We start from the raw sequence: 26505 nt of genomic DNA on the forward strand, positions 1-26505 counted from the left end.
AACCAGCTTGCTCCCCATCCACTCCACCTGCACTTCATGCTGCCCTGGCAAAGCAGCCAACATAATCAAGGACAGCTCACACCCCAGTCATTCCCTCTACTCCACCCTCCTGTCGAGCAGAAGATTCAAAAGCTTGACAACGCTCGATTGAAGAATAGCTTCTTCCCCAGTTTTATCAGACTCTTCAACACACCTTCCATCTGCTGGGGATGAATTCCTGATCTTCCAATCTACCTCATTACGAACCTTGTACTTTTTTTACCTGCAATTTCTCTGTAGTTGCAACACTACAATCAGCAAAGATAGACGCAAAAGGCTGGAGTAACTCAGCGGAACAGGCAGCATCTCTGGGGAGAAGGAGTGGGTGACATTTTGGGTCGAGACCCTTCTTCAGACAACATCACCCATTCCTTCCTTTTTTGTTGTTGCTCAGAATCTATTTTAATTTCTGACCTTGCCCCCTTTCTTTCACCTTCTCATTTTGCAATCATGTGCAGAATGTTCGAGAAGGGAGTCCCTTTGAAGTGTAGAGCAAATCCACTTTCCTCTTCATAGCCCATTTACTCAATTACATCGATCAATATCTCTTGATTATCAGACTAATGAGACTGGATTTCTTTGATCAGCTGTGCTGGAACCAGCGTTAGCAGCTGCTGTGTTGTTGCGATTCTCACTCTGTCAGCATTGCCACAGCTTTTTGTGTCTACCTTCATTTTAAACCAGCATCTGCAGTTCCTTCCACAGGTGGATTGGTTGTTATTCCACCTACCAAGTTATTCCACTGAATCAAACTACCAAACCATTGAACTCTATTTTGGAGGAGTTTATAGAAATATAGAAAATAGGTGCAGGAGTAGGCCATTCGGCCCTTCGAGCCTGCACCGCCATTCAATATGATCATGGCTGATCATCCAACTCATTTTGTAAGTTTCTATAAGATCCCCCCTCAGTCTTCTAAATTCCAGTGAGTACAAGCCGAGTATGGAAGATACTTGCTCCAATTTTAGAGTCAAAGAGCTGTACGGCAACAAAACAGTCCCTTCAGCTCACCTTGTCCAAGCTGACAATGTTGGCATATTGGGCTAAAGATAGACACATAATGCTGGAGTAACTCAGCGGGTCAGGCAGCATCTCTTGAGTGAAGGAATGGGTGACGTTTCGGGCTGAGACCCTTCTTCAGACTGCTCGACCTGAAATGTCACCCATTCCTTCTCTCCAGAGATGCTGCCTCTGCTGCTGAGTTACTCCAGCATTTTGTGTCTAATTTTGGTGTAAACCAGCATCTGTAATCCTCCCTGACACATTGGGCTATTTGTATTTGGGCCATATAAGCCTCTGAACCCTTCCGATCCATATGTCTGCCAAACTTTTTCCGTCAGAGAGTTGTGAATCTGTGGAATTCTCTGCCTCAGAAGGCAGTGGAGGCCAATTCTCTGAATGCATTCAAGAGAGAGCTAGATAGAGCTCTTAAGGATAGCGGAGTCAGGGGGTATGGGGAGAAGGCAGGAACGGGGTACTGATTGAGAATGATCAGCCATGATCACATTGAATGGCGGTGCTGGCTCGAAGAGCCGAATGGCCTCCTCCTGCACCTATTGTCTATTGTCTATGTCAAGTCATGGTAGTATGTCAGTTAGGTTGTACCTGGTGTGACAACTGTGTGGGGTCTGGAGCTATTGTTACTGAATGCGAGACCTGTGCAGATCCTGGACTGTGATTTAAAACAGTGCTGGAGCCCATTACTTTGACAGCCATCCACTTGGTTCCTACAAACTTTTATCTCATCGGAATTTTCCATCCTTTTTAACCGTGCGGTCCGTGAATGTAATTTGGAAGAAATGAATCATGACTTGTTCACTGTGCTGAGCCCCAAGTTCAGCAAAACATGCTGGTGAACCTATGTTTGACCCAGAGCCAGCTCAGATTGTCAATGTGCGTTGGGGTTTGTTGGAATGCTGTACGTAGAGGGAGACTAGATTGATGTATATAGAACCATGAGAGGCACAGATAGGGCAGAGAGACAGAAGCGATACTATCGAGAGCACAACGACCCTCTCCAATTTTAACAACATCCTTTCCCATCCACCTAATTAAATGGACTCTCTCATTCCTGTTCAAAGCTGCACAAAAAACTAGAACTCTTTTTACATGGACTGAAAGTTGTTTAAACTTTTTTTTTTTAATGGGGATTCCTGAATAGCGATCACAAGCTTTAATGTTTTTGCAGTAATTTCCGGTGAGCTTTCTGTCCCATTTGAAGGGCTTTGCTCCTTCAGTTTGGACCTGGCTGCAGTTGTTTTGGACCTGGCAGATGTTCACCATTAGTCTAATTATTACTTCCCCCCCCCCCCCCCCCTCCACTCCTCCCTTGCTTTGAGTTTCATCTGGGACTGATTCTGATTATTCTCTCTGTGTCGATCGAAGGCAGAGACGGCTTGGTGCCAGGAGTCTGGAAGCTAGGAGGGAGGAGAGAGAGAGAGTGAGTCTGAACACTATGGAGAGGCAGGGGATAGAATAGAATAGAATAGAATAGAATAGAATAGAATAGCCTTCATTGCCATCCAAAAACATGTTTTTGGACTAAATTATATTACCCGCAGTCAACAATGAGAGGCAATAAAAAGAAAGCAATAAAACCCACAATCACAAAACCAACATAAAATTAAAAAACATCCATCACAGTGAGTCTCCTACACTGTGATGGAAGGCCAGAATGTCTTCTCTCTTCCCTGCCGTCTTCTCCCGCGGTCAGGCTGTTGAAGTTGCCACGTCGGGGCGGTCGTGGCTCCCGACATTGAAGCCCCCGCCGGGCGGTGGAAAATCCCGCGGCCTACTCCAGGCCGAGGCGGACGGTGAAAGGTCCGCGGCGGGCCGACCCAAGCCCCGCCATTCGGGGCGGGCGAAGACGCTGCCGCTGCCGGAGCTCCCGGAGTCGGCCCCCACCCAGGGGCCTGCGATCTTCCGACGTCCACGCGGCCCGCGGCCGGAGCCTCCGAAGGCGAGTCGCACCCTCGGATGGACAGAATGTGAAAGGAAGAGAGAGAGAAGAAGATGGGCTTGAGAGTTGGCTAATTGAGGGACCTCCCTTTTTAATCCCCCCATCAGACACATCCCCATCAGCAGGCAGTTCTCTCCAGAGATGCTGCCTGTCCTGCTGAGTTGCCCCAGCAGCTTGTGTCTATCTTCGGTGTAAACCAGCGTCGGCAATTCCTTCTGACACACAGTGTGGTCTCGACTTGAAACGTCGCCCATTCCTTCTCTCCAGAGATGCTGTCTGCCCCGCTGAGTTACTCCAGCATTGTGTGTCTACCTTAGATCCAACAGCTTTATCCCCTCCCATCCCAAATCTCCTTCAAGCTGGCTTTCAGTTTAGCGCCCTGCATCAACTGCTCTGGGTTCTTTCCTACACGATCTGCAGTTCTTTCCTACACGATCTTGTGATCAGTTCTGTGGCCTTGGGCGTGGTCTGACTCCTGTAGTCTTGAGCACACAGGGTGCCAGGTTGGGATGGTGTTTTGTGCAGGAATGCCCAAAGGTGAGGGGCTTTAGGACCTCTGCAGCCATGGCAGTTGAGTCTCCACGTCCCACACTGTACCCTGGGCTCATCGGGCAACAGGTCTGGATCTGCTGCACCAAACCAAAGGGAGAGTTATCCTGCTTGCCTTGTATGGTAACGACTGACTCTAAACTGGCAGCGTTTCAGCCAGTGTAATGTCGAAAAGAGCCGACCGAGTTTTATTTCTGGCAGGCTGCGTTTGTAAGTTTGGGTTCAGTTGGCAGCAACACCTCCAGATGTCAACTTATTTACATCGGCGAAACCAAGCGCAGGCTCGGCGATCGCTTCGCTCAACACCTGCGCTCGGTCCGCGTTGGCCAAACTGGTCTCCTGGTGGCCGAGCACTTCCACTCCCCCTCCCACTCCCAGTCTGACCTTTCTGTCATGGGCCTCCTCCAGTGCCATAGTGAGGCCCACCAGAAATTGGAGGAACAGCACCACATATTTAGCCTGGGCAGCTTGCAGCCCAGCGGTATGAACATTGACTTCTCCAACTTTAGATAGTTCCTCTGTCCCTCCCTTCCCCTCCCCCTTCCCAGATCTCCCTCTATCTTCCTGTCTCCACCTATATCCTTCCTTTGTCCCGCACCCCCCCGACATCAGTCTGAAGAAGGGTCTCGACCCGAAACGTCACCCGTTCCTTCTCTCCTGAGATGCTGCCTGACCTGCTGAGTTACTCCAGCATTTTGTGAATAACCACTTCATGGGAATCATTTGCGGTTTGGCTTCTGATCAGAGACCCACCGAAGGGGCTCTGATCCAACCCACCCCTGGCACTTCCCGCCATCGCGGGTGGGCAGCTCCCTGCACCCACACTTTCCTCCTCGTAACTGATCTGTCCTGTTAACACGCGATGAGGGTTTGTCGGCACTGGGCCTCCACTCACTGGAGTTTAGAAGGTTGAGGAGGGACACCATTGAAAGTTACTGGATAGTGAGCGGCCTGGATAGAGTGGATGTGGAGAAGATGTTTCCACTAGTGGGCTGCAGGATGAAAGGACGTTCCTTTAGGAAGGAGGAGGAATTTCTTGCGTCAGAGGGTGGTGAATCTGTGGAATTCATTGTGAATGCCAAGTCGATGGTATTTTTAAGGCAGAGGTTGATAGATTCTTAGAAAAATAACTGAAGATGCTGGTACAAATCGAAGGTATCACAAAATGCTGGAGTAACTCAGTCAACTCAACCTCCAAGATGCTGCCTGACCTGCTGAGTTACTCCAGCATTTTGTGTCCCCTTCGATTGATAGATTCTTGATTAGTACGGCTGTCAGGGGTTATGGTGGGAATGCAGGAGAATGGGGTTAAGAGGGAGAGGTCGGTCAGCCATGATTGAATGGCAGGATGGACACGATGGGCGGACTGGCCTAATTCTGCTCCTATTATTTATGGACATCATTTATGATTAATTGGTTATCAATGGTTTGGGGTGCGTAGATCCTGCTTCTGGCACCCATACACAAAGTGCTCACCCCACAAAGGTCTCAGCGCGTTATTCTCCTGTGGTTTCTGCACAGCATGGGCCACCTCTGGATCTCTGCTAGGTTCCATTAACCCCCCCCCCCATGGATCCCTGCTTTTTCCTCAGGGCACCCATTGGGAATAGTTGTGATAGCTGTGTAAACTCATTTTATATTTGACTAACTTCAGCAATGATGACCTTCGATGGACTTTAGTTTTAGACAATAGACAATAGGTGCAGGAGGAGGCCATTCGGCCCTTCGAGCCAGCACCGCCATTCAATGTGATCATGGCTGATCATTCTCAATCAGTACCCCGTTCCTGCCTTCTCCCCATACCCCCTGACTCCGCTATCCTTAAGAGCTCTATCTAGCTCTCTCTTGAATGCATTCAGAGAATTGGCCTCCACTGCCTTCTGAGGCAGAGAATTCCACAGATTCACAACTCTCTGACTGAAAAGGTTTTTCCTCATCTCAGTTCTAAATGGCCTACCCCTTATTCTTAAACTGTGGCCCCTTGTTCTGGACTCCCCCAACATTGGGAACATGTTTCCTGCCTCTAACGTGTCCAACCCCTTAATAATCTTATACGTTTCGATTAGATCCCCTCTCATCCTTCTAAATTCCAGTGTATACAAGCCTAGTCGCTCCAGTCTTTCAACATATTACAGTTTAGAGAGACAGCGCAGAAACAGGCCCTTCAGCCCACTGAGTCCACGCCGACTCGCAATTGCCCCGTACACTAGCACTATTCCACACACTCTGTACCCCTTTACTCTTTACCGAAGCCAATTAATCTATAAACTTGCACGTCTTTGGAGTGTGGGAAGAAACCGGAGCACCCGGACGAAACCCACGCAGGTCACGGGGAGAGTGTACAAACTCCGTACAGGCAGCACCCTTAGGCAGGATCGAACCCGGGTCTCAGGTGCTGCAAGGCAGCAACTCTACCGCTGCGCCACCGTGCTGCCCTGTAGAACTCCACGTCTATGGAGTCTGAACTGTTTGACTCGTCTCTACATCATCATGGAAGGCAGTGGAACGAATGCACCACAATGCTGAGGATTATATTCTGCACTCTGTATAGTCCCCTTTGCTCTACCTATTGTAGTTGAGTTTGAGCTGAATGATCTGATATGGTGTATCTAAACTGTAAGAAAATAACTGCAGATGCTGGTGACTTCTCCAACTTTAGATAGTTCCTTTGTTCCTCTCTTCCCCTCCCCCTTCCCAGATCTCCCTCTATCTTCCTGTCTCCACCTATAGCCTTCCTTTGTCCCGCCCCCCCCCCCCCCCTGACATCAGTCTGAAGAAGGGTCTCGACCCGAAACGTCGCCCATTCCTTCTCTCCTGAGATGCTGCCTGTCCTGCTGAGTTACTCCAGCATTTTGTGAATAAATACCTTTGATATGGTGTATCTGATCTGTTGGACATGTACATAGATCTTCGGTTGCAATATGGACCTCAGTTTTTGACAACTGAACACTCTTCCCTTGACTCTTGGCTTCCACAACCGGCAGTCTCCAAAGCACCGAGTCTTAGAACACAGGGCAGTACAGCACAGGAACAGGCCCTTCGGTCTACAATGTCTGTGCCAAACTTGATACCTGGACCAATCTTTATCTTGTCCGCACATAGTCCAAAAGCCTCTTAAACACCACTGCCTCATCTCCCTCCATCCTCAGCAACACTATCCTTGCGCCCACCACCCTCTGTATAAAAAACCTTTCACATAAGCCAGCGTACTGTCCGATTTACCTCTTCCCCATTGAGGAAATTGGACTTTGTCTCTGGAACTGATGTGCTACAACGCTGAGAATTATATTCTGCACTCTGTATCTTCCCCTTTGCTCTACCTAGTGCAGTTGAATTTGAACTGATTGTGTATGTATATATATATATATATATATATAGTCTGAAGAAGGGTCTCGACCCGAAACGTCACCCATTCCTTCTCTCCTGAGATGCTGCCTGACCTGCTGAGTTACTCCAGCATTTTGTGAAATAAATACCTTCAATTTGTACTGGCATAGACAATAGACAATAGGTGCAGGAGGAGGCCATTCGACCCTTCGAGCCAGCACCGCCATTCAATGTGATCATGACTGATCATTCTCAACCATTAACCCATTCCTGCCTTCTCCCCATACCCCCTGACTCCACTATCCTTAAGAGCTCTATCTAGCATCTGCTGTTATTTTTTTATACTATATGTGTATGTGTATATATATATATATATATATGATTGTTATATGGTTGTATATATGAACTGATTCTATATATGGTTTATCTGACCTGTTGGCTAGCAAGCAAAACAAGGCTTTTCACTTTATCTTGGTACATGTGACAATAATAAATCTAAACCTAAACTTGACCCGTACATCTCCTTTAAACTTTGCCCTCTCACCTTAAAGCTAGACATCTTAAATTGGGAGATAGAGGGGGAGAAGGTCGAGGAGTGAATCGGGTTTGGTCTTCATCACAGAGACTGAGGTAATGATGTTTTGTGGCCTGAAAAAGAGAAAATGGAAAATATGTTTCTCCGGATGTTGTTACATGCTCTGCAGAGAGGCCCTGCTATTTATGTGGCAGTGTTGCCGGGGTTTGACACTAATCTCTCACCTGGGAGTCCCCATAACTCAGCACCGTTCCTGGGAACCTTTCACACACCTCCAGGGACATCTGTAAGTTTCAAAAGGGGAGAGTGGTGGAGAGAGGAATTAGTGCTCTGAGGTGGCACAGCGGTAGAGTTGCTGCCTCACAGCGTCAGGGACCAGAGAAGGATGAGAGGAGATCTTATCGAAACGTATAAGATTATTAAGGAGTTGGACACGTTAGAGGCAGGAAACATGTCCCCAATGTTGGGGGAGTCCAGAACAAGGGGCCACAGTTTAAGAATAAGGGGTAGGCCATTTAGAACTGAGATGAGGAAAAACTTTTTCAGTCAGAGAGTTGTGAATCTGTGGAATTCTCTGCCTCAGAAGGCAGTGGAGGCCAATTCTCTGAATGCATTCAAGAGAGAGCTAGATAGAGCTCTTGAGGATAGCGGAGTCAGGGGGTATGGGGAGAAGGCAGGAACGGGGTACTGATTGAGAATGATCAGCCAAGATCACATTCAATGGCGGTGCTGGCTCGAAGGGCCAAATGGCCTCCTCCTGCACCTATTGTCTATTCCATTCTGACTGCGGGTGCTGTCTGTACGGAGTTTGTATGTTCTCCCTGTGACCTGCGTGGGTTTTTTCCGGGTGCTCCGGTTTCCTCCCACACTCTAAAGACGTGCGGGTTTGTAGGTTAATTGGCTTTGGTAAAAAAATTATAAATTGTCACCAGTGTGTGGAATAGTGTTAGTGTTTAGGGATCGGTGGTCACTGTGGACTGAAGAGCCTGTTCCCACACTGTATCTCTGAGGTCACAAAATCTAAAGGAATTTCCAGAGCATGGTAAAATCCTCTATGTACAACTGACCATGGTTGGCGAATGGCAGAAATGGTGTCAAAGAGACAGTGTTGATAGATGATTTTTGGATACATGGAGGTTAGAGATGAGGAAACACATGGATTAAAATCTATAATTTGACCAAATAAACATTATCAAGGATGGAACAGATGTTGGATGAGGAAAGTAGAAACAAGGAACTGCAGATGCTGGTTTACAAAAGAAGACTGCAAAGTGCTGGAGTAACTCAGTGGGTCGTGCAGCATCTCTGGAGAACATGGATTGGTGACGTTTCAGGTCAGGATCTCTCTTCGAACTCAGACTCTGAAGAAGGTTCACGACCCAAAATGTCATCAATCCATGTTCTCCAGAGGCGCTGAATTACTCCAGCACTTTGGGTCTTTTTGCAAAGCTCAGTGAGAGTTGAACTGGAAAGGTGCTCTTGTATCGGTGCCCCAGTGTAATCTACTAATCTTTACACTCTTGTACTTGAGTCTGATTGTGCCTATGTATAGCATGATGTTTACTGAACTGTGAGCAAGAAAGGAACTTCACTGAACGTGTTCATAAGATATAGGAGCAGAATTAAGTCATTCGCCAGTGGAGGCCAATTCTCTGAATGCATTCAAGAGAGAGCTAGATAGAGCTCTTAAGGATAGCGGAGTCAGGGGGGTATGGGGAGAAGGCAGGAACGGGGTACTGATTGAGAATGGTCAGCCATGATCACATTGAATGGTGGTGCTGGCTCGAAGGGCCGAATGGCCTCCTCCTGCACCTATTGTCTACTCCGCCATTCAATCATGGCTGATCTATCTTTCCCTCTCAACCCCATTCTCCTGCCTTCTCCCCATAACCCCTGACACCCGTACTAATCAACTATATGTGGACTGAACCTGAAACGTCACCCATTCCTTCTCTCCAGAGATGCTGCCTGTCCCACTGAGTTACTCCAGCTTTTTGCGTCTGTCTTCAATTGACAGTAAAGTACCGTTGTTCCACTGAAGCGCAGCTGTGAGCTTCATGTACGAAGATGGTGTTTGTGTTGATATTTTTGATTGATTGCAAGCGTGTGTCTCTGACCGTCCGCCCTGGGTGCGGTGACAGGCTGGGAGTCATGCGTTTGCCTGTAAGATGTAACACCAACCCTACACTCCCTCTTGTACCTCCCACTTGCTCTGATGCGGTTTGAAGCAAACATTCCCAGCCCTCGGCCACATTCCTCGGCAAGCTGTCGGAGTCCAGACGCGGATAACGGACTTAACCCGGGTTAGAACTTAGCCTTCTCAACTTGAAAGGGTTCAACTCTCTCTGGTACTTAAACCAAGATCAATGCTGGAGTGCCCTCTCCTCCTTTCTTCTCACCTTCCATCTGATCGGGAAACAGCATTTAAACGGAACGGGAGTTTCCAATTTAATCCCAATTTAAACTGCAGATGCTGGTTAAAATCGAAGGTAGACACAAAGTGCTGGAGTAACTCAACAGGACAGGCAGCATCACTGAAGAAAAGGAATGGGTGACGTTTCGGGTTGAGACCCTTCTTCAATCCTAACTTCAGGTAGTTCCTGTTTTCCCTCTCTATCCCCTCCCCCATCCCAGTTCTCCCACTATCTAAAGTTGGAGAAGTCACCAGCATCTGCAGTTATTTTCTTACACTTTAGATACACCATATCAGATCATTCAGCTCAAACACAACTACAATAGGTAGAGCAAAGGGGACTATACAGAGTGCAGAATATAATCCACAGCATTATGGTGCATTCGTTCCACTGTCTTCCATGATGATGTAGAGACGAGTCAAACAGTTCAGACTCCATAGACGTGGAGTTCTACAGGGTAGCACGGTGGCGCAGCGGTAGAGTTGCTGCCTTACAGCACCTGAGACCCGGGTTCGATCCTGACTAAGGATGCTGCCTGTACGGAGTTTGTACACTCTCCCCGTGACCTGCGTGGGTTTCGTCCGGGTGCTCCGGTTTCTTCCCACACTCCAAAGACGTGCAAGTTTATAGATTAATTGGCTTCGGTAAAGAGTAAATTGTAAAGGGTAAAGGGGTAAAGAGTGTGTGGAATAGTGCTAGTGTACGGGGCAATTGCGAGTCGGCGTGGACTCGGTGGGCCAAAGGGCCTGTTTCTGCGCTGTCTCTCTAAACTGTCATATGTTGAAAGACTGGAGCGACTAGGCTTGTATACACTGGAATTTAGAAGGATGAGAGGGGATCTTATCGAAACGTATAAGATTATTAAGGGGTTGGACACGTTAGAGGCAGGAAACATGTTCCCAATGTTGGGAGAGTCCAGAACAAGGGGCCACAGTTTAAGAATAAGGGGTAGGCCATTTAGAGCGGAGATGAGGAAAAACTTTTTCAGTCAGAGAGTTGTGAATGTGGAATTCTCTGCCTCAGAAGGCAGTGGAGGCCAATTCTCTGAATGCATTCAAGAGAGAGCTAGATAGAGCTCTTAAGGATAGCGGAGTCAGGGGGTATGGGGAGAGGGCAGGAATGGGGTACTGATCGAGAATGATCAGCCACGATCACATTGAATGGCGGTGCTGGCTCGAAGGGCCGAATGGCCTACTCCTGCACCTATTGTTTGTTGTCTAGTCTTCCTGTCTCCAACTACATTCTATCTTTGTCCCACCCCCACCCCTCACATCAGTCTGAAGAAGGGTCACCTTTGGACGAGATTTCGTCACCCACAGTCCAACAATAAGAGCAATAAAATAAGCAAATTACACAACCCCAACCAACACAAAACACACAAAGTCGCTTTTTTTTTGTGAAACTAGCACCTGGCTAAGAGATTACACCGTCTTTGGAAACATCGCGAAATTCCCACGCTTACCTGACCGTCAAACTGCCGCCTCCAATCTACCTGTCAAATGTCCTGACGGTAAATAAATTGGTTAAACAAAATTATTTTCTGGTATCTTCAAATGCCTTTTCTTAATTTCATATTACGTGCTTCTAAATGCATCTGCGACAACCTAGCAAACCTGGGGACAGCGTGCGACAGACAGCGCCCGCAATAAGCTACGATACCTGCGTGCGACAAGCCAGCTGTCGCCCAGAAATTTCTATCTGGAAATTATTTCCGCGCCGCGCCGAGATCCGCCACGATTCATTGAAGACTCCTCACGGTCACGCCCGCGACACCCCGGCAAACGTTCGGCAACAGCCTAGTCAACGGCAGTCGCCTTGAAATCGCCTAAGAGGGACAGGCACTTTACACCCAGGGCGAGTGCTTCCCGCTGGACATTTCCAAAACCTGCCAGAGGTGTGGGAGAAATTGCCTGTTGCAGGGAACACGTTCAACTCTGGGTCAGTCCGTGTTCAGAACCTGTGGAGGATCGAGGTCAGAGAAGAAAGGAGGAGCAACAAAAACGGGAGCCTGGGAACGGAAAACGATGCTAATCTTTATATCAGCTCGATCACTGAATAAAAAATTCTGCGTAATTCAGCATAATTCTGCTCCTGTGATGAATGTATGAAGGGCCATCTCTGGTTTAGTTTATTCCCACTGCTCTAATACTCGGGGCATTCCAGTGAGCTGATGTGGATGCGGCCCGCCCCGCCCAATGTAATCGGTCAAGGCACTGGTAGTGGTGGCTCCACTGGTGACAAACGGGTGACTGTTCCCTTTGGCTTCATCCCTGTCCCCTGAGGTGGGAGCGGAGTGGAGATCCAGGCCCCTGACTATCCAGCGTCTGGAGAATCTCGCGCTCAGGAAGGGCGGGCAGTCTGAGAGGCAGAGCGAGAGTTCAATGCTGCCTGCGACCCTTAGATGTTTGAGATTTAAGAGGGCCTAACCTAGACCTGAGAGGGAGGCATGGTGGCACAGCGGTAGAGTTGCTGCCTTACAGCGCCAGAGACCCGGGTTCAATTCTGACCACGGGTGCTGTCTGTATGGAGTTTAGTGGGAACAGTCTCGACCCGAAACGTCACCCATTCCCTCTCTCCAGAGATGCTGCCTGACCTGCTGAGTTACTCCAGCATTTTGTGTTACCTTCGGTCTGTAGATTTAGATTTATAGACACAGCGCAGAAACAGGCCCTTCGGCCCACCGGGTCCGCGCCGCCCAGCGATCCCCACACACTAACACTATCCTACACCCACTAGGGACAATTTTTTAAAAACGTTAATACCAAGCCAATTAACCTACAAACCTGTACGTCTTTGGAGTGTGGGAGGAAACCGAAGATCTCGGAGAAAACCCACGCAGGTCACGGGGAGAACGTACAAACTCCGTACAGACAGCACCCGTAGTCAGGATCGAACCTGAGTCTCAGGCGCTGCATTCGCAGTAAGGCAGCAACTCTACCGCTGCGCCACCGTGCCGTCACCTGTACAGAGTTTGTACGTTTTCCCCGTGACCTGCATGGGTTTTCTCCGGGTGCTCTGGTTTCCTCCCACACTCCAAAGACGCACAGGTTTGTGGGCTAATTGGCTTCGGTAAAATTGGAAATTGTCCCTAGTGTGTGTAGGATAATGCTAGTGCCCTGCGGATCGCTGGAAAGCGTGGACTCGGTGGACCGAAGGGCCTGTTTCTGCACTGTATCTCTAACCTAAACGGAGATACAGGTGGAAACAGGCCCTTCGGCCGACCAGGCCCGCATTGACCAGCAATCACCCAGTACACTTGCACTATCCTACACACACTCGGGACAACTTGCAATTTACAGAAGGCAATTAACCTCCAAATCTACACGTCGTTGGAGTGTGGGAGGAAACCGGAGCGGCTGGAGGAAACCCACGCGGGTCACGGGGAGAGCGTACAAACTCCGTACGGACAGCACCGGTAGTCAGGATTGAACCCGGGTCTCTGGCGCTGTGAGGCAGCAACTCTACCGCTGCGCCACCGTGCTTGTGTCCTTGTGTTTCTGCCCAGGAACACAGTCTGAACCACACCCCTGTGTGGTCAGGGCCGGGGCTGGATTCTCCACTCGTGATGTTGTGATTCAGCTGAATGGAATTCATTTATAAAAGACCGTATCCAATGCCTCCCCATGATCAGATGCTGTGGAGGCTGAGAACAGTGCATGAAACAGCAATTGTGTGAATTTGCAGCAGAGTAAACAGTCCCTATCCGAGAGATGCTGTGCCTTTTTCGAAAACCTCACCTCTCGTACCTTCTACCACCACACGGCCAAATCCTTAAGCTGGTGAAACAAGGAACTGCAGATGCTGGAGGGAAAAAAACTGCAGATGCTGGTTAAAATCGAAGGTGGACAGGCACACAATGCTGGTGTAACTCAGCGGGTCATGCAGCATCTCAGGAGAGAAGGAATGGATGACGTTTCGGGTCGGGAAGAACCCAAAATATCACCCATTCCTTCTCTCCTGAGATGCTGCATGGCCCGCTGAGTTACTCCAGCATTGTGTGTCTACTGCAGATGCTGGTGTACAAAAGGGGACGAGTGTAGGTGGGGCATATTGGTTTGTTTCCTGTGTCCACGCTGTATGACTCTAATACTCTGGATCGAGTGGATGTCTTTGTGAGAGAGGCTGGTGACTATTTGCAAGTCAAGGGCTTTGCAGCACGGCTAAAACATGTTTCCCTAACACATAATCCATCAGCTTGCCAACGTCCTTCCCCAGACTCCCGCCACACCCTCCGTCCATTCCAAAGAACACTTGTCCGTGTCTCTGTGCCAATGATCGTGACTGGAAATTCTTCCCGATCGCACCACACAGCATTGCAGTCTCCACTTTCAATCTTCAACCTGGAGAAACAAGGAACTGCAGATGCTGGTTTACAAAAAGAGACCAGTGCAGATGGGGCATGTTGGTCGGGTCGACGAGAGAAAGTTGTGCCGAAGGGTCTGTTTCCACGCCAAGACTCTGGACACAACAGATGAGGAGGAATTTCTTTAGTCAGAGAGTGGTGAATCTGCGGAATTCACTGCCACAGAGGGCTGTGGAGGCCTAGTCAATGGGTCCTTTTAAAGCAGAGATCGACAGATACATGATTAGTACGGGTTTAGTTTAGTTTAGAGATACAGCGCGGAAACAGGCCCTTCGGCCCACCGGGTCCACGCCGCCCAGCGAACCCTGCACACTAACACTATCCTACACCCACTAGGGACAATTTTTACATACACCAAGCCAATTAACCTACAAACCTGCACGTGTCAGGGGTTATGGGGAGAAGGCAGAAGAACTGGGTTGAGAGGGAGAGATAGATTAGCCATGATTGAATGGTGGATCAGACTCGGTGGGCAGAATGGCCGAATCTGCTCCTCTGACTTATGAACATGACACAGTTCCAAAATAAGGGCCGGACATTTAAAAATGAGGTGCAGATACTTCTTCTTTCAGAGGGTGGAGTCTCTCTGCCCGGGTGGAGGTTGGATCCTATTTACTGTGGAGAGAGACAATGTTGGGAAGGCCAGTGTAGATCAGCCATGATGGCGTTGAGTGGTGGACTAGGCTTGAGGGGCCGAGTGGACTACTCCTGCTCCAGTTATCCCGTGACCAAGGTATGACCCAGTCTTGTCTCATTCAGCTGCTTGGACATTAATATGTTTTAATGCAAGTTTGAAATTGATTGAATTCAATGTATTCAAGATGTATTCAAGAGAGATTTGGATTTAGCTCTTAGGGCTAATGGAATCAAGGGATATGGGGAGAAAGCAGGAACGTGGTACTGATTGTGGATGATCAGCCATGATCATATTGAATGGCAGTTCTGGCTCAAAGGGGCCGAATGGCCTACTCCTGCACCTATTTTCCATGTTTCTATGAAATGATTGAAAGATACAGCATGGAAACAGGCCCTTCGGCCCACCGAGTCGATGCCGATCACCCGCTCACAATAGTTCTGTGCTATTCCACTTTCTGGTCCACTCCCTGCACACCAGGGGCAATTTACACAGGGCTAATTAACCGACAAACCAGAATGTCTTTGGGATATGGAAGGAAACCGGAGCACCCAGAGGAAACCCACCTGGTCATAAGTGATAGGAGTAGAATTAGGCCATTCAGCCCATCAAGTCTACTACGCCATTCAATCATGGCTGATCTATCTCCTTCCTAACCCCATTAGACAATAGACAATAGGTGCAGGAGAAGGCCATTCGGCCCTTCGAGCCAGCACCGCCATTCAATGCGATCATGGCTGATCATTCTCAATCAGTACCCCGTTCCTGCCTTCTCCCCATACCCCCTGACTCCGCTATCCTTAAGAGCTCTATCTAGCTCTCTCTTGAATGCATTCAGAGAATTGGCCTCCACTGCCTTCTGAGGCAGAGAATTCCACAGATTCACAACTCTCTGACTGAAAAAGTTTTTCCTCATTTCAGTTCTAAATGGCCTACCCCTTATTCTTAAACTGTGGCCCCTTGTTCTGGACTCCCCCAACATTGGGAACATGTTTCCTGCCTCTAACGTGTCCAACCCCTTAATAATCTTATACGTTTCGATAAGATCCCCTCTCATCCTTCCAAATTCCAGTGTATACAAGCCTAGTCGCTCCAGTCTTTCAACATATGACAGTCCCGCCATTCCGGGAATTAACCTAGTAAACCTACGCTGCACGCCCTCAATAGCATGAATATCATTCTCCTGCCTTCTCCCCGTTAACTCTGACACCTGTACTAATCATGAATCTGTCTATGCCTTAAAAATATCCACTGACTTGGCCTCACATGGTGGACATGCAAACTCCACGCAGACAGCACCTGGGGTTTTGTAGGATGGTTCCTGGGTCTCTGGCACTGTGAGGCAGCGGTTCTACCCGCTGCGTCACTGTGCCGCCCATGTTTCATGCAGTGCCAAGCTCCTAAATAGCTGCTCTCGGGATGGCTACCTGTTGCCTCTCCAGCCACACGTAAAACTACTGTGACGTGCATGTTTGAGGGGGAGGGTCAGTTTCCACAGACAGAATGAACGATGGAGTGAGTTATCCATCTGGAAAAGCTCCTGGCTCCGGCAGAAAAGAAATGCTGTTTTTGGAAACTCAGGGTTTGTTTTTACCATAGTTTTTTTTTACTGTTTCTTTTCCAGGTCTGCTTTTCCGTCCCCTTCCCTTCTAACTACCCATCTGACCTCACACAATGTCTATCTATCCATGCCCCAGCCCAACTCTCTCACCCTCCCCTCCCCCCGCCCTGTCCCTCCACTCTACCCTCCCGCTCGGTAGAACATTACACAGTACCACACAGGAACAGGCCCTTCGGCCCGCAATGTCTGTGCCGAACATGATGCCAAGTTAACTAATCTCCTCCGCCATACACTGGAATTTAGAAGGATGAGGGGGGATCTTATTGAAACATATAAGATAATTAGGGGATTGGACACATTAGAGGCAGGAAACATGTTCCCAATGTTGGGGGAGTCCAGAACAAGGGGCCACAGTTTAAGAATAAGGGGTAGGCCATTTAGAACGGAGATGAGGAAGAACTTTTTCAGTCAGAGAGTGGTGAAGGTGTGGAATTCTCTGCCTCAGAAGGCAGTGGAGGCCAGTTCGTTGGATGCTTTCAAGAGAGAGCTGGATAGAGCTCTTAAGGATAGCGGAGTGAGGGGGTATGGGGAGAAGGCAGGAACGGGGTACTGATTGAGAGTGATCAGCCATGATCGCATTGAATGGCGGTGCTGGCTCGAAGGGCTGAATGGCCTCCTCCTGCACCTATTGTCTATTGTCTATTGTCTGCACGTGATCCATATCCCTCCATTCCCTGCATATCCATGTGCCTATCTTCAACGCCACTATCGTATCTGCCTCCACCACCACCCCTGGCAGCACTTTCCAGGCCCCCAACACCCTCTGCGTAGAAAAGAAACTTGCCCCGCTCATCTCCTGTAAACTTTGCCCCTCTCACCTTAAAGCTACCTCAGTCCTGCCTGCCTCTCTGCCCACACTCCGTCCCTGACACCAATATGCCCCACTTTCCATCTCCTCCTTGGCCACCATGCCTCGTCGACCCTTCTCAGCAAACCCTGAAACATGGGCGTCAAAGAGGCATTTGGAGAATGCGCCTTGCGTTTTGCTGGTGTTATTGCGATTTAATAAAATAAGTTCCGTCACATGTTCCGCTAACCCGCCCGTACCAGACTCTGCGCATTCCTCTCAAATCTCAAGCATCAATGTTCTCTCTGACTTGGTGCTATCCAAGGATTTAGATTCAGTGATCAAGCTCGTATAAAGATGAGAAACAGATAAACACTGCATCGTTTTCCGTTCCCATGTTCCCCTTTGTTGCTCCTCCTTTCTTCTCTGACCTCCCTCCTCCACAGCTTCTGAACAAGGACTGACCCAAAGTTGAACATAAGACAGGCACAAAAAGATGGAGTGACTCAGTGGGTCAGGCAGCATCTCTGGAGTGAAGGAATAGGTGACGTTTCTGGTCCAGACCCTTCTTCAGACTGAGAGTCAGGGGAGAGGGAAACATAGAAACATAGAAAATAGATGCTGGAGGAGGCCATTTGGCCCTTCGAGTCGGCACCGCCATTCATTGTGATCATGGCTGATCATCCACAATCAGTAACCCGTGCCTGCCTTCTCCCCATATCCCTTGATTCCACTAAAGGAAACGAGAGATATAGACGTTGACTAGACAAAGTGGACCCGTTGGGCCCAAACCTCTCCTGCATTGATGCAGCACCCTGCCCTCTCTCCTCAACTCCCCTCTCTCCTCAACTCCCCTCTCTCCTCAACCCCCCTCCCCTCTCCCTTCTCCCCCACTCCCCCCTTCCCCCCTCCTCCCTCCTCCCCTCCCCCTCCCCTCCTTTTAAACTTTAAAATGTGAATAACTGTAAAATTATAACACCGATTTCAATAAAACTACTTGCATTATCACTAAACTGACAATGGTGAGTAAAAGGTGGGCCTACAATTGTCGCGCTATCGTGTACCGTGTTGGCTGAAGTTCAGTCACAAACAAGATAGCAAACGAGCGTTTTAGTATACAGATGTAGAGAGATATGGAACAAATGAATGAAAGATGCGTAAAGAAGTAGCGATGATAAAGGAAACAGGCCATTGTTGGCTGTGGGCTAGGTGAAAACGAGTTACTGACAATGAGACTCAACAAGTCGACTTTGAAACTAGTACACCGACTTGGGTGGGTGAGGGGGAGAGAGAGTTGACTGTGTTCCCTTCAATAGGCAATTCCTCCCACTTATCGTAGAGATGTCCAGAGTTAGCTGTGACCTGAGTGGGTGAGTGGGTGTAAGATGCCCCCACATGTGTATTTCATAGGTTCATAAGTCAAAGGAGCAGAGTTGGCCATTCGGCCCATCGAGTCTACTCTGCCATTCACTCATGGCTGATCTATCTTTCCCTCTCAACCCCATTCTCCTGCCTTCTCCCCATAACCCCTGAAGTACTAGTCAAGAAACCGTTACTTTCATTTGCACTTGTAAACATCCAGAGGAAGTTTTTTCCAAAAATAAAGTTTATTTAGAATACAAAAGTATATACAAAAACAAAAACTGTGCATCGACTCTCCAGACATTCTCAGCGTTGATACATTAATTAGTGTCACAGTCAGTAGTGTTTGCAACCATTTTAAAACAAAGTGAAACTCCATGGAACTCCCATGGGGTGATCTCCCTGCCCTTGTTTGAGGGGTGTCCCCACAGGACTCTGCCCCCCAATGTCCAACAGCAGAAGGACCCTAGACTGTGGTCATCCCCCACAGAGCCTTGGCGTTGGCTGCACTGAGCTTCAGTGCTTCCCTCAGCACGTACTGTTGAAAGACTGGAGCGGCTAGGTTTGTATACACTGGAATTTAGAAGGATGAGAGGGGATCTTATCGAAACGTATAAGATTATGAAGGGGTTGGACACGTTAGAGGCAGGAAACATGTTCCCAATGTTTGGGGAGTCCAGAACCAGGGGCCACAGTTTAAGAATAAGGGGTAGGCCTTTTAGAACGGAGAAGAGGAAAAACCTTTTTCAGTCAGAGAGTTGTGAATCTGTGGAATTCTCTGCCTCAGAAGGCAGTGGAGGCCAATTCTCTGAATGCGTTCATGAGAGAGCTAGATAGAGCTCTTAAGGATAGCCGGAGTCAGGGGGTATGGGGAGAAGGCAGGAACGGGGTACAGATTGAGAATGATCAGCCATGATCACATTGAATGGTGGTGCTGGCTCGAAGGGCTGAATGGCCTCCTCCTGCACCTATTGTCTATTGTCTACTCCTGCAGTCTGCAGCGGGCCAGTCGGCAACATTCCCCCACAGGCATCTCGCTCCGCTGGGAGGCCAACAAGCTTCGTGCAGAACAAAGAGCGTCTTTCAGCGAGTTGATGATCTTAAGTTCACCACCAAAACCGGGATACTTTTGCCTCCAGCCCCACCGAAGTAGGTTTCCTCCGGGTGCTCCGGTTTCCTCCCACATCCCAAAGACGTACAGGCTTGTACGTTGTTTGCCCCCCTGTAAATTGCCCCTAGTGTGTCGGGAGCGGAGGAGAAAGTGGGATAGCATAGAACTAGTGTGAACGGGTGATCGATGGTCGGTGCGGACTCGGTGGGCCGAAGGGCCTGTTTCTCTAATCTAAACTAAACTAAACTGATATTTGTGTGGACCTTTTTGCCTGTGGAAAAACAGATTTCACACAGATTTCAAGGCTAGCTCCACAGAGGGACATCGTGGGCAGGTGGGACTGGTGTAGATGGGCATGTTGGCCAGTGTGGGCAAGTTGGGCCAAAGGGTCCATTTCCAAACTCTGCTACAGGTCTGTTTGGGTCCATATTTTGCTAAAGCTTTTGGGTTAGTGTTGGTTTAAAGCTGTGCTGGCCTGTGTCAGAGTCAGCAGATAATGATTTTCTTAGCGTGAGTGCACCTCGATCAATATTTGTAGTTCTGATTAATAGCACGTTTTAGATCATTATATTTAATGTTTTGTCTCAGTTCTGGATGAAATGAAGCGAACATGGTCTTGGCTGGAGTCTGGATTGGCCATGGTTGAGTTGGCTTGGCAACTCGTGTTACACACGAGCTCCTCATGTTACACACGAGCAGACTGCTCTTTAGTTTAGTTTGGAGTTGCAGCGTGGAAACAGGCCCTTCGGCCCATCGAGTCCGCACCGACCAGCGATCCCCGCACATTAACACACACCAGGGACAATTTTACGTTTTTTATACCGAGCTAATTATCCTACAAACCTATACTTCTTTGGCGTGTGGGAGGAAACCGAAGATCTCGGAGAAAACCCATGCAGGTCACGGGGAGAACGTACAAACTCCGTACAGACGGCACCTGTGGTCAGGATCGAACCCGGGTCTCTGGCGCTGTGAGGCAGTAACTCTACCGCTGCGCCATCGTGCCACCCTAAAAACCATTGTACTGGATCATGTTTGACTGATGACTCGTGATACATGGCTAATGTCAGAGTGTTGGCGGGAAGGATTGTGGTTCAGAGGGCATCAGGACAAGTCCTGAGCTACGAGGAACCCATTCAAAACGCTCCAAGTTGTACCATTACAGGAACTGGACCAACCTGGGTCACATGTTTTTGTAACAGGCGGCTGTGGAGGCCAAGTCAATGGACATTCTTAAGGCAGAGGTAGATAGATTGTTGATTAGTGCGGGTGTCAGGGGTGATGGGGAGAAGGCAGGAGAATGGGGTTAGGAGGGAGAGATTTTAGATTTTAGATTTAGATTTAGAGATACAGCGCAGAAACAGGCCCTTCGGCCCACCGGGTCCGCGCCGCCCAGCGATCCCCACACACTAACACTATCCTACACCCACTAGGAACAATTTTTTACATTTGCCCAGCCAATTAACCTACATACCTGCACGTCTTTGGAGTGTGGGAGGAAACCGAAGTTCTCGGAGAAAACCCATGTAGGTCACGGGGAGAACGTACAAACTCCGTACAGACGGCACCCATGGTCTGGATCGAACCTGAATCTCCGGCGCTGCATTCGCTGTAAGGCAGCAACTCTACCGCTGCGCCACCGTGTCGCATCAGATAGATCAGCCGTGATTAAATGGTAGAGTAGAGTAGAGTAGAATAGAGTAGAGTTGATGGGCCCAGTCTTTCCAATCTTTCCTCATATGACAGTCCCTCCATCCCGGGGATTAACCTCGCGAACCTACGCTGCACTGCCTCAATAGCAAGGATGTCCTTCCTCAAATTTGGAGACCAAAACTGCACACAATACTCCAGATGTGGTCTCACCAGGGCCCTGTACAACTGCAGAAGGACCTCTTTACTCCAATACTCAAATCCTCTCGTTATGAAGGCCAACATGCCATTAGTTTTCTTCACTGCCTGCTATCTCTGCATGTTTACTTTCAGTGACTGGTGTACAAGGACACCCAGGTCTCGTTGCACTTCCCTTTTTCCTAACCTGACACCATTGAGATAATAATCTGCCTCCTTGTTCTTGCCGCCAAAGTGGATAACTCACATTTTTCTCCATTGCATCTGCCCACTCGCTCAACCTGTCCAAGTCACCCTGCAACCTCCTAACTTCCTCTGCACAGTTCACACTGCCACCCAGCTTTGTGTCATCTGCAAATTTGCTAGTGGTACTTTTAATTCCATCATCCAAATCATGAATATATATTGTAAAAAATTGTGGCCCCAGCACCGAGCCTTGTGGCACTCCACTCGCCACTGCCTGCCATTCTGACAGGGAGCCTTTATTCCTACTCTATGTTTCCTGTCTGCCAACCAATTCTCTATCCATGTCAATACCCTACCCCCAATACCATGTGCTCTAGTTTTGCCCACTCATCTTCTGTGTGGGACCTTGTCAAAGGCTTTCTGAAAGTCCAGATACACTACATCCACTGGCTCTCCTTCATCCATTTTACTTGTCACGTCCTCAAAAAAAATCCAGAAGATTAGTCAAGCAGGGTTTCCCTTTCATAAATCCATGCTGACTTGGACTTATCATTTTACTGCTATCCAAATGCGCCGTTATTACCTCTTTAATAATTGACTCCAGCATCTTCCCCACCACCGATGTCAGGCTAACCGGTCTATAATTCCCCGTTTTCTCTCTCGCTCCTTTCTTGAAAAGTGGGATAACTTTAGCTACCCCTCCAATCCACAGGAACTGATCCTGAATCCCTTTCTTCCTAACTGCTTGGGTCCAGACCTCATAATCAAACCACCGTACCCCGGCCCCTGCACTGGCCCCATGTGTTCTCAGAATTACTGGCTCGCAGAGCTTTACCGACATTACGAGGAGAGAGATGTTATCCATTTCCTGCAGAATTAGTGACGGGCTCTGGGAAAATGACAATGCAGACCGCAGCTTAAATTAATCAAAATCGCAGTGGCGAAAGGCAACTGCTGCAGAGTTCCCCCTCTGCTGTTCCTCCCTCTGAACGATACAAACCGTTGCTTGTGGGGGTGGGGGGTGGGGGGGGTGGTACGGGAGGGGGTACGGGATGGGGGGGAGGGTTTGGCTGGCCGTCGAGAGCAGCAGACAGGGAAGAGCTCTTCACAGCGAGAACCTCACGGGCCCACACATGCACGTATGGCATTAATTAAAGCAGGCTCCTGGCCATCTGTAGCACATGTGGGCCGATCGCTCTGAGATGCCCATTGTGTGCTCTGCATACCACAAGTCTGCCAGGACAGGGGGAAGCCACTGACATCCAAACACGGCCTGATAGACGCACCCTTTGGTGCCTGATCGATCCCACTTGCCTCTCGCCTTCTGCAAGTTACAAGTTCAGATCAGTTTAGTTTATGGTCGCGTGTACCGAGGCACAGTGGAAAGCTTTTGTTGCGTGCTAACCAGTCAGCGGAAAGGCAATACTGTACATGATTACAATCGAGCCGTCCGCAGCGTACAGATGCATGCAAGGAAAGGGATGTTCGGGAAAGTTTCATTACAACGTTCTTGTAACTTTGGATAAGACAGGTTTAGAGGGATATACTAGACTAGGTGGACTCATTAGGCCCAAACCTGCATTGGTGCAGCACCCTCTCCCCCCCCTCCCTCCTCCCCCCTCCACTCCCCCCACCCCCCATCCCCCCCTCCCCTCTCCTCGCCCTCCTCCCTCCTCTTCCTCCCTCCCCCCTCCCCCTCCCTCCACCTCTTCCCTCCCTCCACCCCCTCCCCTCCACCCCCTCCCCTCCACCCCTCCCCCTTCCCCTCCCCCTTCCCCTCCCTCCTCCCCCTCCCCCTCTATCCCCCTCAACCCCCCTTATCCTCTCCCCCTCCCTCCACCCCCCTCCCTCCCTAGGAGATAGATTTAAACTTTAAAATGTGAATAACTTTTAAAATATCGCACCGATTGGAATGAAACTTCTTCCATTAGCATCAAAGGGACGACGGTGAGTAAGGTGGGCCAAAATTGTCGCGCTATCGTGTACCGTTTTGGCTGTAGTTCAGGAACAAACAAACAAACGAGAGTCTTAGTATATAGATGGGCCAAACGCAGGCAGGTGGTACTGGTGTGGATGGGACATGTTGGCTGGTGTGGGCAAGTTGGGCTGAAGGACCTGTTTCCACGCTGTATCACTCTATGACTATCTGTGTGCTGGTTACAGAAGTGGATCTGCAATCACCCATTATGCTACAATCACCCACTCCTCCATTATTGCTCCACTCTTTTAAACCTCTACTCCAACTGCAGCCCTTTATCATGTATCTGTGCACTGTGGACGGCTCGATTGTAATCATGTATTGTCTTTCCGCTGACTTGTTGCCACAAGAGCTTTTCGCTGTACCTCGGTACACGTGACAATAAACTAAAATAAACTTCCATGTGTTGGAAGGAACTGCAGGTGCTGGTTTAAACTGAAGATAGACCCAAAAAGCTGGAGTGACCCAGCGGGACAGGCAGCATCTCTGGGGAGAAGGAACGGGTGACGTTTTGGGTCGAGACCCTTCTTCAGTCTGAACTGAGAGTCAGGGGAAAGGGAAACGAGATGTATAGGCGGTGATTTGGTTTAGAGATACTGCATGGAAAGAGGCCTGAGTCCGCACCGACCAGTGATCCCCGCACATGAACGCTATCCTACACACACAAGGGCCAATTTACACTTATACCAAGTATACAAACCCAGACCAATTAACCCACAAACCTGTACGTCTTTGAGTGTGGGAGGAAACCGAAGATCTCGGAGAAATCCCACGCAGTCACGGGGAGAACGTACAAACTCCGTACAGACGGCGCCCGTGGTCGGGATGGAACCCGGGTCTCCGGCGCTGTGAGGCAGCAACTCTACCGCTGCGCGTTGTAAACGTTTGTGAAATCTTCAGCTGCCAGTTGCTGGACCCCATTACACATGAACTGGGAAAACATTCCTCAACTCTGCTCTAATCCTTCACCTAATTAACTTAAACCTGTGCCCCCTGGATATTGACCTCTCTACCTATGCTCGAGCTTCCCTGACTGGGCCTCTCGTACTCCTCCACTAAACCTTCTCTCAGCCGCTTTTGCTTTCAAGGAAACAACTCCAACCAGCGGGTCTCTGCACATGAGCGAATTGCCACAACCTTGGCAACATTTGGCACGGTGGCGCAGTGGTAGAGTTGCTGCCTCACAGCGCCAGAGACCCGGGTTCCATCCTGACTACGAGCGCTGTCTGTACGGAGTTTGTACGTTTCCCCCCGTGACCTGCGTGGGTTTTCTCCGGGTGCTCCGGTTTCCTCCCACACTCCAAAGACGTGCAGGTTTGTAGGTTAAATGGCTTTGGTAAAAATTGTAAACTGTCCCAAGTGTGTGTAGGGTAATGCAAGTGTACTGGGATCGCTGTTCAGTGCGGACTCGGTGGGCCGAAGGGACTGTTACCGCACTCTATATCTAAACTAAACTAAACTAAACATTTCCACAGTGTACTGTGGTAATCAGAACTGTAGACTGTATTCAAGTTGTGGCCCAACGAGCAACTCTAATGTGACCTTTCCACTCTTATTCTCAGTGCCTTGGCTAGTAAAATCTTGCACGTGCTTGATTAACCAATCTAACTACCGAGCTTCTGGATCAGTGAACCTACGCGTGTAATAATGTTCATTATTGTAACAAGGGCCTGTCCTAATCCTACAGCTCCCTAAGTCACAGCTCAGTCATAAACACTCCTGCGTTTGGTTTCCCGATGAGGTAACGCCGAAGTAAACAGAGGTCACAACACAGAAACGTGCCATTCAGCACAATGGCCGCCTTTTTTTCCTGCTCAGCCACAACCCTACCTCGTCTCACTGTATTGTTTATCAGGGCGGCACGGTGGCGCAGCGGTAGAGTTGCTGCCTCACAGCGCCAGAGATCCGGGTTCGATTCTGACCACAGCCGCTGTCTGTACGCAGTTTGTACATTATCCCCGTGATTTTCTCCGAAATCTTCTGTTTCCTCCCACACTCCAAAGACGCACAGGTTTGTAGGTTAAATGGCTTGGTATAAATGTAAAAACTGTCCCTAGTGTGTGTAGGGTAGGGTTAATGTGTGGGGATCGCTGATCGGCGCGGGCCTGCTAGGCCGAAGGGCCTGTTTCCGTGATGTATCTCTAAATTATTCCTCGATTCCCTTCTTCCTCATGGACCTTGAAAACATCTTGCATATTTTCATGCATGCATCCTAAACCCAACTTCCTATTTCTCATAGATAGACACAAAGTGCTGGAGTAACTTAGCATTGTGTAGGAAGGAACTGCAGATGCTAGTTTACACCGAAGATAGACACAAAGTGCTGGAGTAACTCAGCGGGACAGGCAGCGTCTCTGGAGAGAAGGAATGGGTGACGTTTCGGGTCGAGACCCTTCTTCAGACTGAGCGGGTCAGGTAACATCTCTGGAGAAAAAGGACGGATGGCATTTCGGGTCAGGACCCTTCTTCAGACTGAAAATAGGGGGTTGTGTGCGCCCATTGTTGGATACGGAAGGTGTGATCTCAAGAGGGATATAAAGTGGAGAACTGTGGAACTAGTCAAACGCCTAGGATGGAGGAGGTGGAAGAGGGAGGGTGGGAGGGAGGGGCGGGGAGAGGGGTGTACATAGAATTACCTAAAATTAGAGAATTCAATGTTCATACCGCTGGGTTGTGAGCTACCCAAACGAAATAGCGTTCTCCAAAGATGCTGCCTGTCCCGCTGAGTTATTCCAGCATTTACGTTCATGTGATAGGAGCAGAATTAGGCCCTTCGGCCCATCATGTCAACT

The 26505-nt window shown here is 49.1% G+C and overlaps 1 protein-coding gene across 1 annotated transcript in view; it reads left to right on the top strand.

Annotated features, from left to right (window-relative positions):
• dock6 (dedicator of cytokinesis 6) overlaps positions 1-26016 on the top strand; it is a 218519-nt gene extending 192503 nt beyond the window's left edge. Inside the window, exon 52 of the transcript XR_013549428.1 lies at positions 25953-26016. The gene's annotated coding sequence lies outside the window, so the exon portion shown is untranslated. The remainder of the gene's footprint in view (positions 1-25952) is intronic.
• The last annotated feature ends 489 nt before the right edge of the window (positions 26017-26505 follow it).

Source organism: Rhinoraja longicauda, chromosome 37 (assembly GCF_053455715.1).
Source record: "Rhinoraja longicauda isolate Sanriku21f chromosome 37, sRhiLon1.1, whole genome shotgun sequence".
Classification (NCBI taxonomy): Eukaryota; Metazoa; Chordata; class Chondrichthyes; order Rajiformes; family Arhynchobatidae; genus Rhinoraja; species Rhinoraja longicauda.